The sequence below is a fragment of the Chlorocebus sabaeus genome, chromosome 4 (genome assembly GCF_047675955.1).
Source record: "Chlorocebus sabaeus isolate Y175 chromosome 4, mChlSab1.0.hap1, whole genome shotgun sequence".
NCBI lineage: Eukaryota > Metazoa > Chordata > Mammalia > Primates > Cercopithecidae > Chlorocebus > Chlorocebus sabaeus.
This window is the reverse complement of record NC_132907.1, coordinates 52,049,826-52,057,054: the sequence shown is the minus strand read 5'-3', so window position 1 is coordinate 52,057,054 and position 7,229 is coordinate 52,049,826. Positions and strand designations below refer to the sequence as shown.

The 7,229-nt window shown below is 43.5% G+C and overlaps 2 pseudogenes; one reads left to right on the top strand and one right to left on the bottom strand.

Annotated features, from left to right (window-relative positions):
• Window positions 1–2,313: 2,313 nt before the first annotated feature.
• On the bottom strand, window positions 2,314–2,893 carry LOC103215204 (peptidyl-prolyl cis-trans isomerase A pseudogene; annotated as a pseudogene).
• Window positions 2,894–4,214: 1,321 nt separating this feature from the next.
• LOC103215248 (PRELI domain containing protein 3B pseudogene) lies at window positions 4,215–6,928 on the top strand (annotated as a pseudogene).
• The last annotated feature ends 301 nt before the right edge of the window (window positions 6,929–7,229 follow it).

Here is a 7,229-nt window from a genome sequence, read left to right as displayed (position 1 = left end):
TGTGACCATCCAGAAGTGCAGGAGTTAGCTCCTCGGAGGGTAAAATATGACCAATGAAGAACAGAGACCAAGCAAATAAGCGACTTCTTTTTTTCTTCAGTGGGCAGTCCAACGTATGGCTTTTTCTTACAATCCAGCTGGAGAAGCCCTGCACCAAGTAACCACCTGCTGTCTTCTTGGCTTCTGAAGGCAGAGGCAGCAAAATGGCACTCATCACATCACACTGCTTAGCATCTTCCCTTCGCTCACTTCCTTCCCTCCTTTCCAATAACTGACCTGAGTATGCACAACCCAAATGAGATGCTGGCATCTTAATCCTAGCTTCAGCCTCTACCTTCTAACGAATCTGCCTAAAACAATCTCTCTCTATATATATACACACACATATCTGTAACTATAGATGTGTACATATGTATGTGTATACAGATAGATATAGATATATGTTTAGGCAGGGTCTTGCTCTGTCACTCAAACTGGAATGTAGTGGTGCCATCATAGTTCACTGCAGCCTTGAACTCCTGGGTTCCAGCAACCTCCTTCATCAGTCCCCTGTGTAGCTAAGACTACAGGTGCATGCCACCACACCTGGCTAATTTTTTAAAAATATATTTCTTATAGAAATAGGGACTTGCTATGTTGCCCAGGGTGGTCTCTAACTCCTAGCCTCAAAAAAATTGCCCTGCCTCAGCCTCCCAAAGTGTTAGGATTACGGACATTCAATGCACCTAGTCTCTCTCTCTCTCTTTTTAAAAAATCTATAATAGTCTCCCCTCCACTTTTTCCTTAAAATGTACTTGTTAAAGAAATTCTGTTGTAAGTTTCACATTATGGGTTTGACTAATTACATCCCCAGGATGTAATTCTCTTGGCTGGTAGTTACAACTGAAGCTACATCAAATTGAAGTTTGAGCTTTTTTGGCAATAATACTTTTTAGATTGAGCGGGAGATACATTGTATCATTTTATTGTCTGGTTGTCTCGACTTAGTGGTTTTAAAAGTGTCAACCGAATCCATTTATTATAAAGTTCCCCATCAGATTTTCACCTGATGATTTCAGGAGCCATTGAAGGACATTATCTAGATTCATTACTTCATTAGGGATTACAAATGGTGATATTATGATTTTCTTATTCCTGTATTAGATAGACGTCTTATAAAAGGAGGGACATTTTCTTATCAACTATTTGGTTACCCTGAAATACAGTTGTGCAAGAAAATCAGGATAAATATTTAATGTTTTCTTTTATTTACCAGTTTCCCAATAATTTTTTGTGTGTCCTAAAAACTTTCCATGTGTACAATGAGTTATTTTGTAGTATCATTGTGGATTTTCACGTATTTAATATGTTTCTATTTTCAGCTATATGGAGGAAACAGCAGAGAAGGGCAAATTTTAAAAGTGGGAGAAAACTGGTATGCATATTTTCAACCAAGTGAAAACATCAAGGAGGTTAAAGTAATCAACTGGGTCAAACGCTGGTGAGAGGTCAAATAAGGTAAGATGAGGACTTGAAGCTGGTGACCATACATTTAAAGTGAAGTCAGTGGGTATGGTGGGATGTGTTTTGTTGTGGTTGTTGTATTTGTTTTTTGTTTTTGTTTTTGTTTTGAGATAGAGTCTTGCTTTGTCACCCAGGCTGAAGTACAGTGGCGTGATCTTGGCTCACTGCAATCTCCACCTCCTGAATTCAAGCAATTCTCCTGCCTCAGCCTCCCAAATAGCTAGGATTACAGGTGCACACCACCACGCCCAACTATTTTGTATTTTTAGTAGAGACAGCATTTCACCATTTTATTTCAGTACTCTAAAATTATCTTAGTCTGCATGCAAAAATGAGTAAATTTCCCATAAACAAAAGTAGAGTTAGTGCTGTTGGCTATTTTGCTGTTTCACTTTTACAGTAGCACTAGAGAAGAGAATAAACCCAGGCCTATGGGGAAGAGGAATGTTTATTTATGGAAGTAAGAGCGGGGTGGTGGTGTTTGGATTAAAAGAGAACGGAAGGGAAACCCAAAGGGTGGTTTTAGGGGGAGCCTGGTTGGGAAGGAGAAGTCACTCAATTTTTCACCTCTATTCAGTTTACCAGTTTTGTCTTCTGTTGTTCAACTGGACATTTCACTTCTTTTTATTTGCTTGTTATTTAGTTTTTATTTCATAATCATAAACTTAACTCTGCAATTCAGCTAGGCATGGAAGGGAACAAGGAAAACATGGAACCCAAAGGGAACTGCAGCGAGAGCACAAAGACTATAGGATACTGCAAGCAAATGGGTTGGAGGGGCCCTCTCCTGAGCTACAGAAGGAATGGTCTGGTGGTTAAGATAAAACATAAGTCAAACTTGCTAGAATTGTCCACAGTCAGCAATGATGGTCTTCTTGATGGTCTTGCCATTCCTGTATCCAAAGTGCTCCATAACCTCCACAATATTCATGCCTTCTTTCACCTTGCCAAAGACCACATGCTTGCCATCCAACCACTCAGTCTTGGCAGTGCAGATGAAAAACTGGAAACAATATGTGTTGGGCCCAGCATTTGCCATGGACAAGATGCCAGGACCTGAATGCTTTAGGATGAAGTTCTCATCATCAAATTTCTCCCCATACATGGACTTGCCACCAGTGCCATTATGGCGTGTGAAGTCACCACCCTGACACATAAACCCTGGAATAATTTTGTGAAAGCAGGAACCTTTATAACCAAATCATTTCTCTCCACTGCTCAGAACACGAAAGTTTTCTGCTGTCTTTGGAACGTTGTCTGCAAACAGTTCAAAGGAGATGCAGTCCAAGGGCTTGCCGTTGACAGCAATGTCAATGTCGAAGAACATGATGGGGTTGACCACTGCTGATAGTACAGGACTTCCGACAGCGGCCGCGTCTGCAAAGCCCATTTCACTCTTAAAATGCATTCTTGAATAAAACAATCTCACATGGGTGTCTACCTCAGTAATGTTTCCTTGGGAAGCCAGGCCATTAAATATGCCTCTCTGCTTACCTCATGTGCCTCAGTGTTCCCCCCCTGCAGGAGGAATCCTCAACAATTCACTCTGGGTTAAAATTTGCTTCAGGGTGCTTTCAAAAATAGAATGACTTAGGCCAATCTTGCCTTTTGAAATGCTCCAAATGAGACATGTTTCCTGTATCTGAAAAGTCTTTGACTGGGTAGGACAGCCACAGGAAAGACCTTTTAAATATTGACAAGTTTAAGTATTAATAAGCCCATTTCATGCATCACTCTAGTGCCCCTCCTCAGTTTTTTTGATCAGCCAATATCTCTCCCAATCAGAGAGCAAAATCGCAAACATGTTAGTATTCTGAATCCAGTGCTTTTTAAAAAGTGTGTTATAATCTAATAGTGTTTGTCAGGAACTCAACATTGGTTGGGCATTTGAAAATCAATCAAAGTTATTCCCCACGGTTAACAGCAGAAAAAATATATAATAATCTCAGTAGATACCAAAAAAAGTTTTAATTCAACCCTGTATCTTATTAATGCAAAAATCATCTCAGCAAATTAGAAACAGTGAATTCCCTTAATTTGATACATGATATCTATAAGAGATGTACATCTAACATCTCACCAAATTGTAAAATATTAAAATACTGAAAACTAACAATTTCTTATTGAAATAGGAAAACTGCCAATAACTGGACCCATTCTCACCCCCTGCCCCACGCTTTTACCACCTCATCCAATAAAAACCCAAGGAGTTTCAATAGTGCCTTCTGGAATGATAAAATTTTCACCATAATCCTATCACCGCCCAAAGCAATCAGCAAGGTAAATAAGTGTTAGTCCCCACATGACTGGATTCTGGTATCCGACTTCTTGTACAAGACAGAATACTATAAAAACCTACAGTCAGGGATGAACTGAGCCATTTGCTCTTTTCCTAGACTAGCTATGTGCCTGGGGCGGTCAAGCCTTGGGAAGCTGAAGCTATGGAGTTCCATCCATCAATCATGGAAGAGCTGTCTTGGAGGCAGGCAGGTCCAGAGGCCCACATGCCATGACACCTGAACCAAGAGCAAGCCTGAGCCTGGGCACTGGATAACTTCCCTGTGCTGAACCGCCACTCCTGCCAATGCCATCAGCTCTGCGGGAGCTCTGCTGCGCGCTGACTGCTGCACGGCACCTGCACAGGACACAGAGCCCTTCCCAGAGATGAGAGGGGCCAAAACCGCCCTCGAGACTCCCATGTCCAGGAGTCAATGGCTGAAACCACAAACAGGCTCCAGTTGCCTCAAGAAGACGCAGATGCTACCGACGGTGGGGTCCAAAGCGTCCTGAACCAGCCTGGAGATGCCAGCGCCTGCGGAGGTGGAAGGACACACGCCCAGGGCGCCCTCTGCAGTCCAGGCCGCCCCCGGAAGCTGCTGAAACTCCACGATTCCATCAGAAGGAACCCTGAAAGGAGAGGAATCCCAGCCTTTCTGCAGACCTGCAGCACGCCGCGCTTAACTGCTGCTTGGGAAGGTGTCCGAGGCACTCCAGTGGGGACCCTCTTGCCGTCCCTGAGGACATTTGCACTGGAACTGTGCCCTGCACGCATAAGAGCCTTGAGGTCTCAGCTGTGGAGATCAGAACGTACTAAACATTTTTCATTTAGAAAAACTCTCTTCATGCAATGAATAATATGTAATATGCTTAGGAACTGTTCTTTTTAGATCTACTCAAAATTGCTATGGTTCCTCCATTGAAACTGTACACTCACTTTGATTAAAGACTATCCCGGCCCGCGGGATCGTCGAAGCAGGCCCTGGAGGAGGGAGTGGGAATTTGGGGAACAAGAGACACAAGATATGGAGACAAGACAGTGCTCTGATCAAGTCTCGTTTAATGGCGGTAATGCAGTGCCTTATATACACTTGGAGAGGAAGGGGTTGGGCCAAGGTGGAAATGATCTCATTTCAGAGGGCGTGGCCAGGCAGGTTTCGGTTTCAACGGTCGGAGGTCATGTTGCGCCTGCGCTACAAAGTAACAACTTTCGCACGCGCGGGAAAGATGGGTGAAGAAGAAGCAGGAAGAGCGCCATCTTGTGTGAGGTATTTAATACAGGGGAAAAGGACAAATCTAGGAAGGAGGTGAGAGGTGGAAATGAATAGCGCTCAGGCGTTTAATCGTCAATAATTACTCGCTATGGCCGGGGTGCGCAGCTCCGGACAAAAGACTTTCCCTTATCCTCCACCTGTGGAATTGATTTTGAGCTAGTAAATCAAGATTGGTTTAAATGGGCTGGGTGCAGTGGCTCAAGCCTGTAATCCCAGCACTTTGGGAGGCTGAGGCAGGAGGATCACGAGGTTCGGAGATCGAGACCATCCTGGCTAACACGGTAAAACCCCATCTATACTAAAAATACAAAAAATTACCCGGGCTTGGTGGCAGCCGCCTCTAGTCCCAGCTACTCGAGAGGCTGAGGCAGGAGAATGGCGTGAACCGGGAGGTGGAGCTTGCAGTGAGCCGAGATTGTGCCACTGCGCTCCAGCCTGGGCGACAGAGAGACACTCTGTCTCTCAAAAAAAAAAAAAAAAAAAAAAAAAAAAGATTGGTATAGATTGGTATAAATGGGCCTAAAGCAGACAGAAAGGGGGCAGGGATCCAGCTCAGGGTTTTTTTTTCTTTTTTGAGATGGTGTCTTCCTGGGTCGCCCAGGCTGGCATGCAATGGTATGATCATGCTTCATGCTTTAGTCTAAATTCCAGGGGGCCTTTGAGGAGCTGTGAATACTAACAAGGTGGGAGGGGACGGCTAGGTGGATCACTTGCTGGAGTCGCTTCAGAACTGACCCGTGGCCCTCCATATGAAGTCAGGGAACAGGCATTAACAGTGTTCTTTAAATCAGGGGTCCCCAGCATTTTTGGCACCAGAGACTGGTTGTGTGGAAAATAATTTTTCCATGGGTGGCGGGTGGGGAGACAAGGATGGTTTTAGGATGAAGCTGTTCTACCTCAGGTCATGAAGCATCAGATTCTCAGCAGGACGGCACAAGTTCACAATAGGGTTGGCACTCCTATGAGAATCTAATGTCTCGGTTGATCTGACAGGAGGCGGATGCTCGCTTGCCTGTCACTCACTTCCTGCTGTGCTGTAGGGTCCCTAAAGGGCCACTAGACCCGAACTGATCCGCTGCCTGGGAAGTTGGGGACCCCTGCTTTAAACGTTACATTGTAATAAGGGGTGGAGGCTGGGGTTGGGAAGTCCTTAGCCTGGAATCAATGGCGCCTGTGCACTGCAAAGTATTTTGGGGTATAATGGGTGGAGTGGGGCAGGTGTAGCCTTTTAATCTAATTGTTCCCTGTGCTGCCCACACATCTCTCAGACTGCCCGCACCATCAAGATCTGGACTTCAGAGCACGTCTTTGACCACTTGTGGGAAACTGTTACAACAGTTGCAATGCACAAATACCCAAACCCTATGAACCTGAGCATGGTGTGGGTTGATGTGTTGGAGAGACTTATAAAATCCCTCTGGAGAGCTGCACAACCACAGGCTTCTCCGCAAAGAGTGAGAACTGCAAGACTTTTATTGGTGCAGCAAAAAACAGAACATATGTGCTAGAATATTCTGTAGTTAATCCTGTAGAGAAAAGAAAACAATGGAACTTAAATCTAATAGTATTTCACTTACAAATACGGTTTCAGTAGATGAGAGAGTTATATGCAAACCACATCGTCAGTACCCAGAAAAAGAAAAAAAATATTATTTTGACTCAAGAAGCTGTTGTCACTGTGAAAGCAGTCAGTCTCAGCAGTTACCCTGAAGGACTCATGGCAAGAACATTATCTTCAAATGCTAATAAAGGGCAAGAAACACTGGAATGGGTCATACATAAATTACATGTTAAAAAAAGAAGTATGGACGGCTTCCACAAGAGGAAGCATGAGAACTCTGGTGGTGGCTGCAGCAGCCTTTGTAGAGAATTGATAATGAACGTGTGTAGACAAGTACCCCACGTCTCTCCAAGCTTGCAATATATTTATTTTAAAAATATAAATACGTTTTAAGTAGAATTTTTTTAAGTAGGCTGATATAAGACAGTGACTTTAGATCAAAACAGATGCATGGCTTCTAAATAAAAGGGATCATCTGAAATTAGTGTTGCTTGAAATGATTGGCTAATTTCAAGGATTCCAGTATTTATGTAAAAATTTAACCCTTTTTTTGAAAGAAATTCTTTTTAACTTGTATTTTAAGTTTGGGGTACACTTGCAGGTTTGAAGTTTGT